This window comes from Hylobates moloch, unplaced genomic scaffold (assembly GCF_009828535.3).
Source record: "Hylobates moloch isolate HMO894 unplaced genomic scaffold, HMol_V3 SCAFFOLD_10, whole genome shotgun sequence".
Classification (NCBI taxonomy): domain Eukaryota; kingdom Metazoa; phylum Chordata; class Mammalia; order Primates; family Hylobatidae; genus Hylobates; species Hylobates moloch.
In genome coordinates, this window is record NW_026652285.1 from 36,905,941 (window position 1) to 36,926,310 (window position 20,370).

The following is a 20,370-nucleotide window of genomic DNA, read 5'->3' on the forward strand; positions in this document are numbered from 1 at the left end:
CTGTTATTGGTCTATTCAGAGATTCAACTTCTTCCTGGTTTAGTCTTGGGAGGGTGTATTTGTCGAGGAATTTATCCATTTCTTCTAGATTTTCTAGTTTATTTGTGTAGAGGTGTTTGTAGTATTCTCTGATGGTAGATTGTATTTCTGTTGGATCGGTGGTGATATCCCCTTTTTCGTTTTTTATTGCATCTATTTGATTCTTCTCTCTTTTCTTCTTTATTAGTCTTGCTAGCGGTCCATCAATTTTGTTGATCTTTTCAAAAAACCAGCTCCTGGATTCATTAATTTTTTGAAGGGTTTTTTGTGTCTCTATTTCCTTCAGTTCTGCTCTGATTTTAGTTATTTCTAGCCTTCTGCTAGCTTTTGAATGTGTTTGCTCTTGCTTTTCTAGTTCTTTTAATTGTGATGTTAGGGTGTCAATTTTGGATCTTTCCTGCTTTCTCTTGTGGGCATTTAGTGCTATAAATTTCCCTCTCCACACTGCTTTGAATGTGTCCCAGAGATTCTGGTATGTTGTGTCTTTGTTCTCGTTGGTTTCAAAGAACATCTTTATTTCTGCCTTCATTTCATTATGTACTCAATAGTCATTCAGGAGCAGGTTGTTCAGTTTCCATGTAGTTGAGTGGTTTTGAGTGAGTTTCTTAATCCTGAGTTCTAGTTTGATTGCACTGTGGTCTGAGAGACAGTTTGTTATAATTTCTGTTCTTTTACATTTGCTGAGGAGAGCTTTACGTCCAACTATGTGGTCAATTTTGGAATAGGTGTGGTGTGGTGCTGAAAAAAATGTATATTCTGTTGACTTGGGGTGGAGAGTTCTGTAGATGTCTATTAGGTCCACTTTATGTAGAACTGAGTTTAATTCCTGGATATCCTTGTTAACTTTCTGTCTCGTTGATCTGTCTAATGCTGACAGTGGGGTGTTAAAATCTCCCATTATTATTGTGTGGGAGTTTAAGTCCCTTTGTAGGTCACTGAGGACTTGCTTTATGAATCTGGGTGCTCCTGTGTTGGGTGCATATATATTTAGGATAGTTAGCTCTTCTTGTTGAATTGATCCCTTTACCATTATGTAATGGCCTTCTTTGTCTCTTTTGATCTTTGTTGGTTTAAAGTCTATTTTATCAGAGACTAGGATTGCAACCCCTGCCTTTTTTTGTTTTCCAGTTGCTTGATAGATCTTCCTCCATCCCTTTATTTTGAGTCTATGTGTGTCTCTGCACGTGAGATGGGTTTCCTGAATACAGCACACTGATGGGTCCTGACTCCTTATCCAGTTTGCCAGTCTGTGTCTTTTGATTGGAGCATTTAGCCCATTTACATTTAACATTAATATTGTTATGTGTGAATCTGATCCTGTCATTATGATGTTAGTTGGTTATTTTGCTCGTTAGTTGCTATAGTTTCTTCCTAGCCTCGATGGTCTTTACAATTTGGCATGTTTTTGCAGTGGCTGGTACCGGTTGTTCCTTTCCATGTTTAGTGCTTCCTTCAGGAGCTCTTTTAGGGCAGTCCTGGTGGTGACAAAATCACTCAGCGTTTGCTTGTCTGTAAAGTATTTTATTTCTCCTTCACTTATGAAGCTTAGTTTGGCGGGATAGGAAATTCTGGGTTGAAAATTCTTTTCTTTAAGAATGTTGAATATCGTCCCCCACTCTCTTCTGGCTTGTAGAGTTTCTGCTGAGAGATCAGCTGTTAGTCTGATGGGCTTCCCTTTGTGGGTAACCCGACCTTTCTCTCTGGCTGCCCTTAACATTTTTTCCTTCATTTCAACTTTGGTGAATCTGACAATTATGTGTCTTGGAGTTGCCCTTCTCGAGGAGTATCTTTGTGGCGTTCTCTGTATTTCCTGAATCTGAATGCTGGCCTGCCTTTCTAGATTGGGGAAGTTCTCCTGGATAATATCTTGCAGAGTGTTTTCCAACTTGGTTCCATTCTCCCCATCATTTTCAGGTACACCAATCAGACGTAGGTTTGGTCTTTTCACATAGTCCCAAATTTCTTGGAGACTTTGTTCATTTCTTTTTATTCTTTTTTCTCTAAACTTCCCTTCTCTCTTCATTTCATTCATTTCATCTTCCATCAGCGATACTCTTTCTTCCAGTTGATCGCATCTGCTACGGAGGCTTCTGCAATCTTCGCGTAGTTCTCGAAACTTGGCTTTCAGCTCCATCAGCTCCTTTAAGCCCTTCTCTCCATTGGTTATTCTAGTTATCCATTCTTCTAATATTTTTTCAAAGTTTTTAACTTCTTTGCTATTGTTTTGAATTTCCTCTCGTAGCTCAGAGTAGTTTGATCGTCTGAAGCCTTCTTCTCTCAACTCATCAAAGTCATCCTCCATCCAGCTTTGTTCCGTTGCTGGTGAGGAACTGCGTTCCTTTGGAGGAGGAGAGGTGCTCTGTTGTTTAGAGTTTCCAGTTTTTCTGCTCTGTTTTTTCCCCATCTTTGTGGTTTTATCTACTTTTGGTCTTTGATGATGGTGATGTACAGATGGGTTTTTGGTGTGGATGTCCTTTCTGTTTGTTAGTTTTCCTTCTACCAGACAGGACCCTCAGCTGCAGGTCTGTTGGAGTTTACTAGAGGTCCACTCCAGACCCTATTTGGCTGGGTGTCAGCAGCGGTGGCTGCAGAACAGCGGATTTTCGTGAGGCCACAAATTCAGCTGTGTGATATTTCCTCTGAAAGTTTTGTATCAGAGGAGTACCCGGTTGAATGAGGTGTCAGTCTGTCCCTACTGGGGGGGTGCCTCCCAGTTAGGCTGCTCAGGGGTGAGGGACCCACTTTAGGAGGCAGTCTGTCCATTCTCAGGTCTCCATCTGCGTGCTGGGAGAACCACTACTCTCTTCAAACTGTCAGCCAGACAGGGACATTTAAGTCTGTGGAGGTTCTTGCTGAGTTTTTGTTTGTCTGTGCCCTGCCCCCAGAGGTGGAGCCTACAGAGGCAGGCAGGCCTCCTTGAGCTGTGGTGGGCTCCACCCAGTTCGAGCTTCCTGGCTGCTTTGTTTACCTAAGCAAGCCTGGGCAATGGTGGGCGCCCCTCCCCCAGCCTCGCTGCCGCCTTGCAGCTTGATCTCAGACTGCTGTGCTAGCAATCAGCGAGACTCCGTGGGCATAGGACCCTCCGAGCCAGGTGCGGGACACAATCTCCTAGTGTGCTGTTTTCCAGGCCCGTTGGAAAAGCGCAGTATTAGGATGGGACTGACCCGATATTCCAGGTGCCCGTCTGTTTCCCCTTTCTTTGACTAGGAAAGGGAACTCCCTGACCCCTTGCGCTTCCCGAGTGAGGCAATGCCTCGCCCTGCTTCGGCTCGCACACAGTGCGCTTCACCGACTGACCTGCACCCACTGTTAGGCACTCCCTAGTGAGATGAAACCGGTACCTCAAGCAGAAATGCAGAAATCACCCGTCTTCTGTGTCGCTGGGGCTGGGAGCTGGAGACTGGAGCTGTTCCTATTCAGCCATCTTGGCTCCACCCCCCGGAATGGCCGATCTACTAATTCTTAAGCTGGATATAAGAGTGATAATTTTATTGTCTTTGAACCATTCCTATACATTTATACACTTTTAAAAATTAAAGATATATATCACAATTAAATACTTAAAAAATCAACGTATAAATATATAGTTGACTACACTAAAGCAAAATTTTATTTCCATTAGGAAAGAAAAAATGCAGATACTATAGAAAACTAACATTTAAAAAATATAGATAATTTTTTTGCAGGAATAATACATTCTAACTTTTTCTTTGACATTTTATTATGGGGCTATTATATATCATTTATTTATTACTTGCTTTTGCCAGTCTCCTTCAACACAGTATACCCAGCCCATAGTATATTGCCTGCTAAATAGTATTTGCTCAATAAATATTTGTACATTAATGAATGGGATAATGCATGAAAAATGGTGAAATGCAGGTGGAAAATGGAGAACTTACATAATATCTTCAATTTATCCTTACATTGAGCCTCACACAACATTATTTAGGAATATTTAATTTTTTCTAACCAAGGACATATGTGATACAAGCAAACTGCATTGCATCCTGTAGTCACAAAATGAGCAACACCAACAAAAATCAAAAATATTTTGGGAATAAATTGAAAGAATAAGCTTACTTATTTGGCTGACTCTTTGCAGATGCATTTTGTAGTTCTCTTTGAATTATAGCCCAATTTAAAGGAGACATTAGCTTTCTGCAATGTCTGCAAAAATGTCTTTCTGCCATAAAACATTAAAACATCCCACATTTTCCTGGGGGAAATATTATTTCTCAATTTGTTATTGCAATAACAGAGACCATAGCTATGAGTGATAATCTCAGAATGGGGAATAAAATTACTGATACTTTTTTAAATTTCCTGTGATAATAAATGCCTTGCCAGTGGAGTGGTTTTATCCCCTTTCAACAGAAGCATCAACTCGTTGCATTGCTTATCTTTGTCAAAAATATTCAAATGGCATCTGCACATATACTATACTTTCAGTTTAGAATCTCAATGAAAAACATAGCTTTTTTTAGTTCTGGCAATGGTTAAACAGCTATGATACAATTTCGGAAAGGTTATTCCATAATGCATTCTTTAGTTTTGTATTAGGGATTCTTCACTCTCTCTAGATCTGTAAAGAAGAAACGACAGCTTAAGTATACTTTTCAACCTTCCTCTCTGCCTTACAGCAAATAATGAATTAAAGTACTGTGGAATTGAACTGCCAAGAATTTGAAAGCTGCTTGCAACTGCCACATTAATATCAATATTACCAGAAATGAAAAGGCAGATATAAATAAACCTGGCAACATTATGCTAATTACGTATTTTCTAAATATACCAAAGCATTAGTGTCATGTTACTTTTATATATCACAAGGCACTTATCCCATCTTCAAGAAGGCTTTCTGACTTATATAATGTAGATGAGAGATATGACCATAGATTCTAGTATTAAGTATTGATTGCTAACATAGGCTAGCCTATATGAGGAGGTAGAAAATGAATATCTAGTGAACTGGCAGTGAACATGCTCCTCTCCCTCTGGTCATTCCCTTGTTTGAGTTTATGCAATATGTAAGTTGGTGCAAAAGTAATTGTGGTGTTTTTCATTAAAAGTAATTGCAAAAACTGCAATTACTTTTGCACCAATCTAATAAATTTTCAAATATTTATTTAGAGGGCAGTCAGGGAGAACATGGTGGTGTCTCTTTCTAAGCAACTCCATCAAATAGATCTGACTCTTTGTAGGAAAGACTTTAAATAAAGGATGAGAGAAGTATTTTAATAAAAAGCATTCTAAGAATCCAGGAACCCAAAGGAGTGTTTCAGAGTCTAACAGAAGAATAAAGAACATTCAATAACAACTCAGCATTTTGAGGGTCTTCTAATTCTTGACCTGCCTAACCCAGTGGTTCTACCAATAGCCTTGTAGACATATCATGATGAAAATAAAGCTAGAGGACAAGAGCATACTTGAGCCCCTGAGCTTATAGGAAACCGATATGGGCCTCCCACAAAAAAATAGCTAAAGAGGAAGAAGTAATATATGTCTGATTAGAACTGAGGTCTCACATAAATGCAGACGAAAGTTACTGGTAAACTTGGGCTGCTGTGGCATGAGGAAATTTGTGTTGTACTTACATTATTATGTATAACCATATTCATATTCAAATGCTATTAAACCATGCTACAGTAATTAAAAGTTTATAATAATTGGTTATATTTGAATTTTACTACAGTTTAAATATATATTTTTATCTGAAAATGATGCAAATTCATGCAACACATTAAATGTTGGAGATTTGTAGACTTTAAGCAAATTTTCTTCATCATACTTAAGGATTTTCTTTACACATTTGGAAGATTCAAGAATATTTCAAAAATACAGAAAAGGATATAAAATAATATAAAAACATGTTTGTACTCACAGCTAAAATTTTTCAAATATTTATATATTAACTTCAGATCTATTTTGTAAAACAATAAAAACACAGGGATTCCATTAAAATATATGGAACCTTTTTCTCCATCCTTTCTCCCCAGCGTTAACTATCATTTTAAAGTAAGTAAACTTCTTTGCGGTCTTTTTATGTTATCCATATTCCTATATTTCTATAAATAATATACAGCATTGGGACACTTGCTTTAAAATATTGCCTAGGTGACAGATACTTTGGTCTTTCTGCTTTTATTTGGAACAGGGCATTTTCTGTTCACAGAAAAGGATTGAGCTCATCCATCAGCTGGAAGTCCTGAAGACTTGATATCCCTAGAGCAACCCTAAACAAATGGGAAGTGGGTGTTGGTAGAAAACACAAGATTTAGTCACTCTTTAGATTTTGAGTCATATTCCACAACAGTTCTGTAGGTACCCAGAGGAAGTGAGCGAGAGTTGGCTATAACAGTAACACATACACTTAACATACCTCATATTGGTTTTCTTCCGTTTTATTCTTTCTTACATCCCCACTCTTTCTTCTTCCTGTGTGTATCTTTCAAGCAAACTACTTGCCCCCCAATTTTTGTTTGATGGTTTACCTTTGGAGTACCCCCACTCTGAAACAATGAGGTCTAACAGGCCCTTTACGCATTTATTTCCTTGATTTTTTCTAGTAATTGTTTCATCGCAGGGTGAACAAAAGTTCTCTGAGAAGTAATTTGGAGGAAAGACACTATATTCCAGTGAACAATTTGAAAACCAAGAAGACGCAGCCTTTGGTGTAAAATCAAGGTGCATTCTAGAAAAAAAGAAGAGGGCTCGCGTTTTACACCGAAAGTTCCTGCCTAGGTTTCCAATCAACTTCATTTATGGAAAAGAATTGAAACTCACTTAATACTAATTGTTCAGCACAGCTGAATTCTAATCGATTGGCTTCCATGGCTCAAACCAAAAGTCTTTGTCAGATTTTTCTTTCAAATGACCCATGTGGATGGGGGAGTTCTGGGCTCAGTTTATCTCGGCACCAACAAAACAGGAACTGATTTGTCTTGATTGTAGAAATGGAGGTCCTGTGATACTTTTACAACATTCTCTGAGAACACAAAGTATGTGACCACTTCCTCACTCAGACATGGCCACCTAGGTCTGCTTTAACTTTGAGCACCTCAGTTAGCCAAGAGAAGTCCATTTTGTCTGTTGGCCAGATATCACACTTTAACACAAAGACACAAAAATAGCAATCGGACTGACTCATTTGATATTCTGGGATGAGGGATGTTAATTTACATCTCTATGCTTGGTCTGATCTCACATATACTCTCTGTCGCCTTCCTCCATGACGTGTACTTGATCGGACATGGTATGCTCTCACCCCCATGTCTTTGCCCATGCTGTTGCTGTTACCTCTTGCCTGGAATGATCTTTACCACTGTCACTGCAGTCCGACTCCTTTCTCAAGATTCTGTTCAAAAGTTAACTCCTGAGACTTTCCTCAATAACCTACTCTCAAATCTGAATTATAATCTTTTCAAAATTTCCATAATATTTTTTCAACTATTAGGACTGACCAGAATGTTTGGTTTGAAATACTACCACTTGATTACATATCTATGTTTAGTTTATCAATTAATTGATAGCATAAGCTGTGCCTTGGTTATACTTGTCTGTATAATTATTGTCTATGTTATATAAATGTTTGTATAATAAATCAATAATAATCAAATAAAATTAAATCTATTTTTAAAGTTTGTAAATTAATTTTGTAAACTGGAATTAACTAAGTAGACCTGATAGATAAATTGTGATCAAAGGTTTTGAATTGTATACAGTACTTTTTAGTTATTCTGAAAAAGTGACATGTGGTAAAATGTAAATCATATTGTTTGCACAACAGATAAATATGGTAGATTGTAAAACTGTCTGCAATTGCTTATCTTTTCCAGTAGCCACACTCCACACCCCTGTTTTTGCTTTGTCAGGTGCACAGAGTGCATCCTCATTCCTAGATCGTGGATTTAGCTGAGTTACTTGCTTTGGACAAAGGCATCTGTGTAAAAATGACAATGAACTAGTTATACAGCAAGGTCATAAGAGGACACACATAATTCTGGTGTGTTTGTGTATGTATGTGTTTGTGTGTGCTTGTGCATGTGCACCTTTGCCATTACCACCAAAACAGTCCCCTTTGGGTAATCGCCATTTCAGGCCCTGAAGGAGACACATGGAAAAGACAAAAGGTATTTAGACCCACATTCTGGAGAAGAGAATCCCCAGCTGAGAGCATGCTGTCAAGCTTCATCTCCGGGAGAAATCCTAGTAGTAGTTCCTATCATGTAAAAAAATGTGAGTCCAAAAATATAGCATGATACAAGATTAAGTTAATTGTTAATACTATTTTCCTAATTTTATTTTTTTTTCAATTTTATATTATAATTTAAATTGTCTGTAGGTTCAAGCATGTCAGCCAGGTTGTATTTTCACCGTTTTGACACAGACCCTCAAAAATGATGAATTATGAGCTTCAATGACTTCCACCTACAGTTGAATTCAATGAAAACAATAATTTAAAAAAATATTCAGGTACTAGGGGAAAGGAAAAGTATCAATTATTTCCCATTGACCCACAGTTATGAGCTTATCAAAAAACCAGCTTCATTCCACTCAAATAATTTAGACATGCCTCTGGCACTAAAAACTAATTACCCTTTTTTTACACTTAATAAATCACATAAATCATAATGTTTAATTTTGCAGCAGAATATTTCATCTCATATATGGTAAAAAAAATGTAACTTTCCTCAGCAGGAAAATAACAGAACTAGTATTAGAAAATAAGAAGTCACTCATCTTTACATTCACAATATTAGATTATTTTATTGTTTTGGTCACTTGAGTTTTATGTTTACAAACTCTACATCTTTCTTTCAGGTACACTTCTTTATTAAAAGTAGGATGTAACTATACTTCAAAAGTGAAAGCATAGAAACATTTAAGACATATACTCAATTCAAGCCAAACAATACTGTTCAACTTGGTCTCCGTAGACTCATTTCTGCATTTCAAAATAAGGTAACCATAGACCTTTAAAACACAGTTGTGAGAAAGTGGCAGTTAGGCTTTTAAAATCCTCTATGAAGGAAGCTGAGTCTATAGTTTTTTGCTACTTGGGTTTCATATGAGTTTGAAAGATATACCACCATGTAAGGTTATTGTGAAGTTTCAAACTATTTTTACTAAAAATCTAGAAATATTTCAATTTGAATTGTCTTCTTATTCTTTATATTCACTATTTTAGAAAATATTTATAATTACTCAAAACAAAATTTGTTATTGCTGAAAGAAAGACTATATATGATCCTAGCATCTTGGGTTTGCAGAACATGTAACAGGTTATATTATGAAGTTTTAACATATTTTTCTATCCCAGTGGTCAGCAAACTACAGCCTGCAGACCAAATCTAGGCCACTCCCTGTTTTAGTCAAGTATTAAGGGAGTACAACCATAGCTATTAAGTTATGTGTTTTTTATGGCTGCTTTTGTACTTCAGTGGCTCGGATGAGTGGCTGCAACAGAGACTAAATGTCCTGCAAAGCCTACAGTATTATTGTCTGGCCTTTTATAGAACGTATTTACTGAACCCTGTTATATTTAATAATACTTAATATGCATACTTGCTGCATAGTAGAAGAGAGGTGGGGGAGGTGCTACACACTTTTAAACAACCAGATCTCATGAGAACTCACTCACTATAAAGACACTATCACGACACAGCACCATGAGGGAAATCTACCCTCATGATCCAATCACCTTACACCAAGCCCCACCTCCAACATTGGGGATTACAACACCACATGAGATTTGGGCAGGAACAGAGATTTAAATAATATCAAATCAAATATATAAATTGAGAAAGCATAAATGGAAATTTGGAGAAATATAGTTGAAGTGTACATTTTTTTTTAATATTTCTTTGCTTCTATTATTTTCTTTGTGATCTAAGATGTGCTGTCATCTCTTTAAAATAACCTGTTATATCTATTATACGCTTTATGTAAGCCTCATGGTAACTGAAGCATAAGCACCTATAATAGATTTGCTAAAAATAGAGTAATAAATTAAAATATAGTACCAGAAAACCACTTAACCACAGAAAAAGTCAGCAGAAAAAGGAAAAAAGAAAGAATGGAGTTAATAAACAAACAGAAAACAGACAACAAAACGTTCTTACTTATTATTAATTACATAGTGTATATGGACTGAGTTTTCTGATTAAAAGACAAGAGTGGTTGAATGGATGTAAATATGCAAAATTATATGCTGCCTACAAGAAACCCACTGTACCTATAAAGACACAAATTAAATAAAAATGAAGGTGTGGGAAAAGATATTTCACGCAACTTAAAACCAAAAAAGAGCAGAATTAGCTATACTTATAGTAGATAAAATATGTTGCAAATCAATGTGTGATTCACCTTATAAACAGAATTAAAAATAAAAATCACATGATTATCTCAATAGATGCAGAAAAAAGCATTTAATTAAATGCAACATCCCTTCATGATAAAAACCTTCAACAAACTGGGCATTGAAGGAATATACCTCAAAGTAACAAGAGCTATCTATTAAAAACCCACTGCTAATATGATACTTAATGGGAAAAAAAGCATATCCTTTGATGACAGACACAAGACAAGGATGCCCACTCTCACCACTCTTATTCAACATAGTAATGGAAGTTGTAGGAACAGCATTTAGGCAAGAGAAAGAAATCAAAGGCCTGCAAATAAGAAAAAAAAATAAGTCAAATGATCTCTTTTTGCTGACAATGTGATTCTATATCTAGTAATTTTTTGTTGTTTTCTGATGGGAGCAGAAAGTGAGCTGCTTCTAAACCATCATTTTGCAACCTGCCTTTTAAAATAAATCCTGAAGAGCAAATGAAAATTTCTAAATAGAAAACAAAGGATAAAGTATGTGAAGAAAAGTTAGATAAGGGAATTCTATTCTCAAGAAACAAGCATGTGCAAACTAATGGGGTGTGGCCTATACTGGAAATAAAAGGGTGTCAACAATGTTGAATTGTATGGGATGAAGACAGTTGGGGATCAGAGACTCAGACACTAGACTGAGTTCAAAATGATAGAGACATTCTAAATGTCACGGTAAGGTCTTGAGGTGTTATTATATGGGTGGTGAGGAGGCAGTGAATATTTTAGAGTGGAATACTGACATGATTTATTTTAAATATGTTACTTCAAAAAACATAAGTTCTGTCAGTTATGTCTATTACAGAGTAGCTTGAGAGACAGAGAGATTGGCTAGAGAAGACATCTGATATGGTTGGCGAACCATAGGTTACAAAGGACAAGACACTGAGTCTGAGGAGTAACAGACTGGAAAGTCACAAGTGGTGAACATTCAGAGCTTGTAGTTTATCAATTCAGCCATCTTGCCAAAGCAGAAACCTTTGACTAGGAAGTTCACTGCTCTACCAATATGCCCATTTCCTACTTATTCTTCAAAATGTGGAGGGCCTTTGCTTCTGGGAGGAGGTGTTCTCTGGCAAAACCCACACCCCCAGCCATGAGTCTATATTTGGGCCCAGCTCACTATGTGCTCCTTACAGCAGTATATACGTCTGGTTATCTTTCGTTTTACACTATGCTGTAAGTAATTTGAGTAAAATGTCTATGGGTTGTGTTATAATCTCTCTTTATAATACCAAAACTTGTAGTCTGGAGTAGAAGTTAAATTAACGGATAAATAGAAAGAAGGACTGATAAAGTAATGGTGGTAGGAATGAGACACAAGATAGTTAATATAACTGGAGTAATTACTTTTTTTTAAATCTTTCCAGCTCTGACTGCTTTTCTACTATTTTGCTTCAATAATTTGCGATAATGCTTTCTTTCATGATTAACTTTACAAAATACAATATTAATTTTTATTTATGAAGACACATATTGTGCTTTAAGTACTACATCATCAAAAACCTGATACAGATTCAGCCACAAAAAGTCAATTAAATTTTTTCTCATAAAAGTTATTTCATATTATTCTACACAATATAGCTGTATAATTGGAGAGCACAGTGAAAAGGTGGTAGAGATTTTCAGTCAGTTGAAATATAACAAAACAAAATGAAAATTTAAAAACACAATTTGTTCAATTATTATTAATTAAAATTAGAAAAATGTACATTTCACAAACTATTAGCACATAAATCATATTTACATATTTCAGCTTATAGGCTTAAACACTTCAAAATATAAAACTATGAAATGATATTTAATTTATTGATTTTTAATCTACCAAATGTTTAACTTTATGAACTTTATCTGTTAAAAGAGGATTAATTATGCCAATTGTTAATAAACCCTCGGCTTGTATCAGTATCTATTCTCCATGGGTCTTTTCCAGTAACAAGTAAGTACCATTTCTAATATATCTAATATATCGCTGTTTCATACATCTCTCAGTTCTACCCATCTTGAACACCATATGGTCAATTTAGTAGTATTTGTGTTTTCTTAATAATAAAAATCATGCGCATTTTATAACATTTATAAACTAATTTGTGGGTAAGCAAATAGAAAGTCAGTCAATTTTTGAGAAAGGATAAATTATTAGTTTTTAGCTAATTTAAAAAATATCTACATCTTTTCATACCAACTGTTGATACAGAGGAGCTGGATTGGTATGCTGCTGGTGGAAGTTTAAAATAATACAACCACTTAAGAAAATGATATTTTATCATGTTTAATCTTTAAATATATACTGAAACTAAATATAATATTTAATATGAACTTAGCAAGATACAGTTTTAATAAAAATAGCTTACCATCATATAAAACACTGTAGCAATAATTAAACCATATAACAAATGTAAAACTTAATGCCAAGAAGAATTGCATCTTGCTGGCTTAAACATTATCCTACAATTTGAAATTCACAAGAGAGAATAACAATGATTATCACTCTTAAAAGCATCATTGCATCACTATATTTAGCATTGCCAATTTATATTTTTCAATACGTAAGACAATGTTAGCGGTGAACAACCTATAAAACCAATTCAGAGGTCTGAATTCACTCTATCAGTTTACTAGTTTACCACTTCTCAGCAATAGGGATAAGAATAATACAAAGCAAATGCTGCAGATTTTCATTTTCCTGTGACTTCCTGGCCTGTTGCTGTGATCTATATATAGATGAATAATAGGCCAAGTCTCTCTGATCCACAGCAAAGACCTCAGCATGCTACATCATAAAAAGTGCATAGCTTTCTTACAGCACACTTATTTTAAATTAACATTCATTAGCTTCTGAATATTTGGCACAAAGGATATTGCAAATGAATGAAAGTCAGTTGCAAATAAATGCCATTATATCCTCATTAGCATACTCACATTCGCTAATGCAAAATAGATGATGACAAATAGGCCAGATTCTAACCATTCTCAACTGGATACTAGCAGATAAACAACCTGAATTTCATCCTGAGAAATAAGTTAGTTTGTGCAAATAAGGTATAGTTCTTAACCATAAATAGGGAATAAAATATCTTAGGAAATAAAATGTGAATTCATAATCATTCTTGTTCAGTATAGGAAACTGTACTAAAACTCATGCCTCCTAAAGGAACTATTGGTTAGTAACGGTGAAGACAAAAATTATTATAAGAATGCTAAACACATTAACGTTGAATATACCCTTATATTGATATTTTATTTAGGCAAATGTCCTTAGGAAATCTGAACGAATAGAAATACATTTTTATTAACAAATCAAAGATTATATGCAATATGCATAAATAATTTATTTTACATGTATAATGTACATTTTGCTGGCAATTGTTCCTACATGACCATTTAAAATTTGTACAAGAGAATAGTTCCTTTAAAAGGCATGAGTTTTAGTACCTGAGATTTCAACTTTTTTATAAAATGTCAAACAAAAAAGATTCTAAGCAACCGAAATGTACAGTTCTAAAATCTGTATGTGTCTTAACTGGGAAAAAGGGAAATTTGACAATATAAAATATGTGGTTGTTAGTAATTGTTTAGCCTTAAATTCTTGAATAAAAAAAAATAATGTCCAAATAACCCTTCTGATCCTTATCTTCCTCACATATGAGAATAATTATACTAGCTTTGTTTTAGGATTTTGGAGATTACAGGATAATATGTATTTAAGTGTTTAGCATCTGGCTTGGTAAATAAAAGGCACTAAACGTTACATGATAAATATCATTACTACTGCTAATATAATAATTATTGCTACAAGTAGTGGTAGTAATAGTAGTAGTAACAGTAGTAATATCAGTGGGAAACTCATCATTAATATGTTCTTGGGTTTGGAATGTTAGTAATAAGGTCTGGCTTCATTTGTGATGTTTGACCACTGACCTCTTTTAAAGCCTCACTTCCCTTTCCCCTTTGGCACTGCATTTGAACAGCTGGTAAGAAAGCCTCTACATTTCTGTGTCTCCTCCTTTGGCACTAATGGATAATTTAAACCTCTTATGCATGGGAGCTTGTCCCCATTCCAACCTACTTGTCACTATAAAAACCCAACTTACACCCTCTAGTTTGGCCCAACCCAGCTCAAACCTGCTTGTACCTGACCAGCTGTCCCCAGGGATCCCTTGTGTGAGGAATAAACTTTCACTCAAATGTTCTTGGTGTGTGAAACATCATCAGCCTTGACATCCAAACCAAATTTCAGTTGTGGATCCATTTCTGCTTCCATAGGATAACAACAACAACAACAAAAGTCTGGCAGACCCAGAAAGATGCGCTAATAGATGACCACTACTGCTTTGAGAGTTTTTTGTCTTGCTCTCTGCTTACTAAGTACAAATAACTGCATATAGTGTGTGGGATGGCTGCTTTGTTTGTTAGTAAGTTTGTACTTTCTATCATGCTGCATTGTGCTCTATTTGTGCAGCCTTGATGACCCTGTTATAAGTTTTGCTGACCTCAATTGGAAGTTTTGATATTTGACATTTAGGAACAGGGGTATGGAATCAAGGCTCTCTTTAGAGTATTCCTGGGTCATGTGTCTCAGCCCAGACCTATTTGTGTGTCTTTGAATGAATTTTGTATGTAACTGATGCTAGGGTCAGAGGGAGAACTCTTACTCCGTGACTGATTGGTTGTTTCAGCCAGAAGTTGACCTCCCTTCTATAGAGTGCTCGGGGAAACACTATCATACTCTCTATGATATATGAGTCCATCAGGAGGTTAGTCGTGAAAACAAAAAGAAAAACAAAAAAAATGTGAAGAGAGTTAAAGAAAGAAAAAGTAAGAGTGAAAAGAAAAAGCAGCTATTATGCGGTATGCTGAGGTCTGTATTGTAAAAGCAGAATACTTACCTGTCCTTGAATAATTCTGTTACTGCAGCTGCTACCCATACTTCTGTCACAACAAAGATTTTCATTATATGGGGCAACACCCATCTCATTCTGTGGCAAAAATGCTTATGAAAAGTGACTCCAGATCTTTACCTGACCCTTACTAAATGGCCAGAAGACATCATGATTCTATTGGTTAATTATAAAACAGACTGAAAGTTAAGATGGGCCTCTTAGGTGCTAGAGATATCAAGATACAGAAAGGCTACTCTACTGCTAATTTATGCCTGGAACTCCAATGTTTGATAAGGAAACAACAAGGAGGATTTCCTAAATTCTAAAGATATTTGTTGGGACTCTTTGGTGGACAAAGCTTACTACCTTGAATTGGGTTAAAAAGACCCTCCTAAAATATCTTCTATAACTATTCTACAACAAGAATACAGAGAAAAATTTGAAACAGAGGTCTGAGGTTTGACTCTTGGAAATTCAAAACTTCTTTACAAATTTGTGTGATCAGCAGATGGAAAGAGTGCTGATCAGCTCTTGGGCCTATATAACACTAGCTCTGAAATAATTTTAGCTTTAGTGGAGGTGTAACAGGTGCCTTGCTTGTCTTGTGTCTTAGTCCTTTTTGTGCTGCTATAACAGAATACCTGAGACTAGGTAACTTATAAAGAACAGAAATGCTTTTCTGTCATAATTCTGGAGTCTGGGACATTTAAGATCAAAGTGCCAGCACCTGGTATGAATGTTCTTACTGCATCTTCGCATGACAGAAGGTGGAGGGTGATACAGAATGAACACACTCTTGAAAGCTCATTTTATAACAGAATTAACCCCTCGTGAATTAAACACCCACAAAAGGCCACACCTCCCAACAGTGTCACATTTGGGATTCAGTGTTCAGCACATAAATTTGGGGAATGAAATCAGACCATAGCATTGTGTAATCCTCAATTACTAGTTTATTGTGGAATTCACTAAACTTGTGGAAATAGATGTGCAATATCTGCTATCCTAAACGTTACAAGGCACATCTTTCCATTGCTCCATTGGATATTCATGGCATAGAAAGTAGACAATCCTACCTATATACGCAGTCATTATTTTGCCTTCCCTTACCAACTGGAACATGTTCTAACATATTGAATGAATGCCAATTATTCAGAAAAGTTGGTATGGTTCAATGGACATATTATTTTTCTGAGCATTCTAGAGAACACAATGCCCCAGGCAGTCCTAAGTAGTCTGTCTTTAATAGCAAACTAAGCAGCTATTTATCTGGAAAACATTCATAAGCTATAGGTTTTTTTCTGCTTCTTTTAATTAGTGAAGAAGCTACTGTTAGAGGTGCTCTAGATAGTTTAAACTTATTAGCTGCTATAAGGAGTGCCCTAAGGCCCAGGTCTTCGCTTCCCAAGGTAACAGACCAAGGTAAGCCCCTATGTCTGAGTTTTCATAGACAGATTCCAAAACTAAAGAATCTTCATCAGAAGACCTGGTATTTGGAACTTGATGAACTGAACATATTCATTTATATGATTTCAAGTAAGACCCACAGGATATTTTACAAGGTATAGAGTTCATCTAATGTCCTCATCCCTTGAGGTCCCCAAGTTGCAGGACATACTACTCCATTTCCTTACCTAAAGCAATGGCAAACATCCCAGCCTCATTAGGGATACAACATGCTTGGAACCCCAGTAACTACCCAGGGACAATCATCCTTGTATTTCCATAGTGGTGATTGGTCACTTTATATTAAGAGACTCTTATAGGCTTCATTTTTTCTGGTTCTCAAATCATGGAGATCCTTGGAGACCCCACTAAAACACAGACATCCCTTGAGTATTATCAGACATAAGACTAAAGGCAAATATACCTCTCTTACTCTGAACATTGACACTATACTTTTGTCTAATTTCCCAGTAGTCATGGCTTTCACCCCCCTCGAATTTCCCATTATTGAAATGGATGCTCTACCCAACCATATAGTCCATTGGAATAAAATCGAAACCTTGGTCCTTACTGTTTGTCTTTCCAAATGGGATCCTTTGAATTTGCTATCACACCTCTTAAAATTCTTTTTAACCAATATGATATATTTATTTAGGAGTTAATTAGGGAGAATTGGCTCACAGGATTACAAGGCGAATTCCCACTACAGGCCATCTGCAAGGTGGGGAAAGAGAAAAGGTGGTAGTATGGCTCAGTCCAAGTCCAAAAGCCTCAAAACAGGGAATCTGACAGAGCAGCCCTAAATCTGAGGCCAAAGGCCCAAAAGTTCTTCAAGAGGCCGCTGGTGCAAATCTCAGAGTCCAAAGGCTAACGAACCTGGAATCTGATGTCCAAGTGATGGCAGTGACGACTTATCTGGACTGGCTGCTGCAAAGAGGATGACTGCAGAAGAGGAAGTGCAGCCGGGGCTGTGCTCTACATCGAGCCGGTGGGGGCCTGGAACAGGTGGGAGCCCCATCCCCTACCGATTTGGTGGGACGAGTGTAGCTGCAGCTGCTCAGTCGTGGCTCTAGACCCTGGCATCCCTATGCTCTTGGGGGCCCGGGAACCCTCCCCTACCCTGCAGGCTTGGAAGTTCCTGCTACCTCTCCTTCTTGGCCTCTTCTGGCTCCTGGCGGCCATTGCAAGGCAAAGCAAAGTTGTGGCCAAGCCTGAGTGCTGTCTCAACCTGGCCAGGTGTGCTCGCACTCAGGGCGGCACTGACTCGTCATCTTCCTGCTGCCTCAGCCCTCTCCAGACTTTGGTTGCCCATGAACACAGGAGGAAGGCTGAGGGGGTGCCAAGGGCAGCTCGGGGAAGGCTTGCAGGTGCCGCTCAGCACAAACAGCCTGGATATGTCATATCATATCCAGTTATATAAATGTATATATATTCCTTCAATAAAACTATATTGAATGGAGCATGGGCTCAACTAAATCTGTTCAAACACATTTTTAGCAATACTGTTTTATGATTGTCTATCCTATATATTAATATTTTTCTCAACTACAAAAGACTCGTTGTCAGAAGATTATATTTGCTTTGACCTGAATTTGTCCATTTGGCAACTTTTAGCCATTTTTACTTTCTTATTTAGTGTTGCATAATAAATGTGTTTTCACAACAGCCTTTCCTAATACCTAGCACTTTACACGAATCAAGACATAATCCCAGATAATAACAACGTCCAACATAATAATGGAGAGTCTCTTTTTAATGAGTTAAAACATTCCACTACATCAGAGACCTTGAGAAACTTTAAAATATACAGTTTTCCACAGAAACTCATTTTCTGTAAATTCCTTTTTTATTCTCTGTAATTTGATAGCATCTGGTACAAATATTTAATAAAATGCAGAAAGTCCGTGTGAATTGCTACACAATGTTTGCTGCACATACTTTCTACGTCATAGCCTTATATTTTCACATTAACCTTCTCCCTAGTAAGAAATAGGGTCTCAGTAGAGTCACCCTATTTGGCATTCTCTTTTGCATTTTGGGAAGAAGCCTTAAACAATTTCCAGAATCTCAGCCCTTAGATTTAGTCAGTGAGAGACATTTAATGAAATTTTGGAAAGTGGAAGAAAAATAAAAGCCAATATTCTATGATGGCAAATGCGGATAGACAGCTTAGAATTTCAGTTGCAGCTTTCCTTGTTTTTGGAGTCCTACTGAGAAACATCTGTTGCAGGCAGACACTTGAAATCACATCTACTGTGAGCAGGCAGTTCAGAACATCTCTTGGATTCCAGGGCTTTTCATGAGAATTACTGACTTTGCTGCTGTAGACATCTGGGTTTATTGGCTGCAGAAACTTTAGATATTCTCACTTTGGTAATATCTGAAAGCAGTTTGCTGTTCTTTTCTTTCTAACTCTTCCTCAGTTATGTAAATCTCTAGTTTCCTAGAATAAATCATTATTTATTTTAAAAGATTTTATTTTTCCTGACTAAACTCTGACTGAATAAGTTATAGTCATTTCCTAATTGTGAAATAAAACTGATTTCCCAGGCTGAATCTCTTCTCTAATCTTCCCAGAATTTAATATAATTGACAAAATCATTCTCTTGAACCTCCCTATGTTCCCTCATTTTATTCTATGACCACATATACTTCTGATAGCCTATCTCTCTTTTAAATAGTCTTTATCACTTACCACCATATTTCTAATAGGATCAGTGAACTATCTATTCCTATACTATGAATGTCTCCTAAAAACAGCAGTGTGTTTTGACTCCCTTCCTTCTATAATGAAGTACGGGATTACTAGCAATTTAGGTTAAAGTCTGTTTTCAAACGTTTCAGCTGGATGATGTTATACACGGTTTAATAAAAAATAGGATAGAGATACAAATATGTATAGATTCTAGCCATAAGTTTTGTAGCTATATGACCTTTTAGATAAATTACAGCATCTTTATTGAAAATATAAACTGGGAATACTACTACTCACTTCACGAGCCTGTTAAATAATTAAACAAAAAGTAGTATGTTTACATTACTTCTAAATTGTCTGGTATGGACTGTTTTTAATAAAATGAGCCTCTTCTATTTATATTTAGAACCATTAAAATAACCTTCTTATTATAATTTTGTGAATATTTATATTTAAATTAAGGAAGAACAAATTGTGCTTTTGTAAAACACCATTTTATAAGTGTCTTTCTTTTTTATATTGAAATTTTTAATAGACCAATAACAGGTTCTGAAATTGTGGCAATAATCAATAGCTTACCAATCAAAAAGAGTCCAGGACCTGATGGATTCACAGCCAAATTCTACCAGAGGTACAAGGAGGAACTGGTACCATTCCTTCTGAAACTATTACAATCGATAGAAAAAGAGGGAATCCTCCCTAACACATTTTATGAAGCCAGCATCGTCCTGATACCAAAGCCTGGCAGAGACATAACCAAAAAAGAGAATTTCAGACCAATATCCTTGATGAACATTGATACAAAAATCCTCAATAAAATACTGGCAAACCGAATCCAGCAGCACATCAAAAACTTATCCACCATAATCAAGTGGGCTTCATCCCTGGGATGCAAGGCTGGTTCAACATACGCAAATCAATAAA

The 20,370-nt window shown here is 36.4% G+C and overlaps 1 pseudogene; it reads right to left on the reverse strand.

Moving 5' to 3' along the window:
• Positions 1-17,769, reverse strand: part of LOC116475394 (keratin, type I cytoskeletal 18-like) — a 25,001-nt pseudogene extending 7,232 nt beyond the window's left edge.
• Between the last annotated feature and the right edge of the window lie 2,601 nt (positions 17,770-20,370).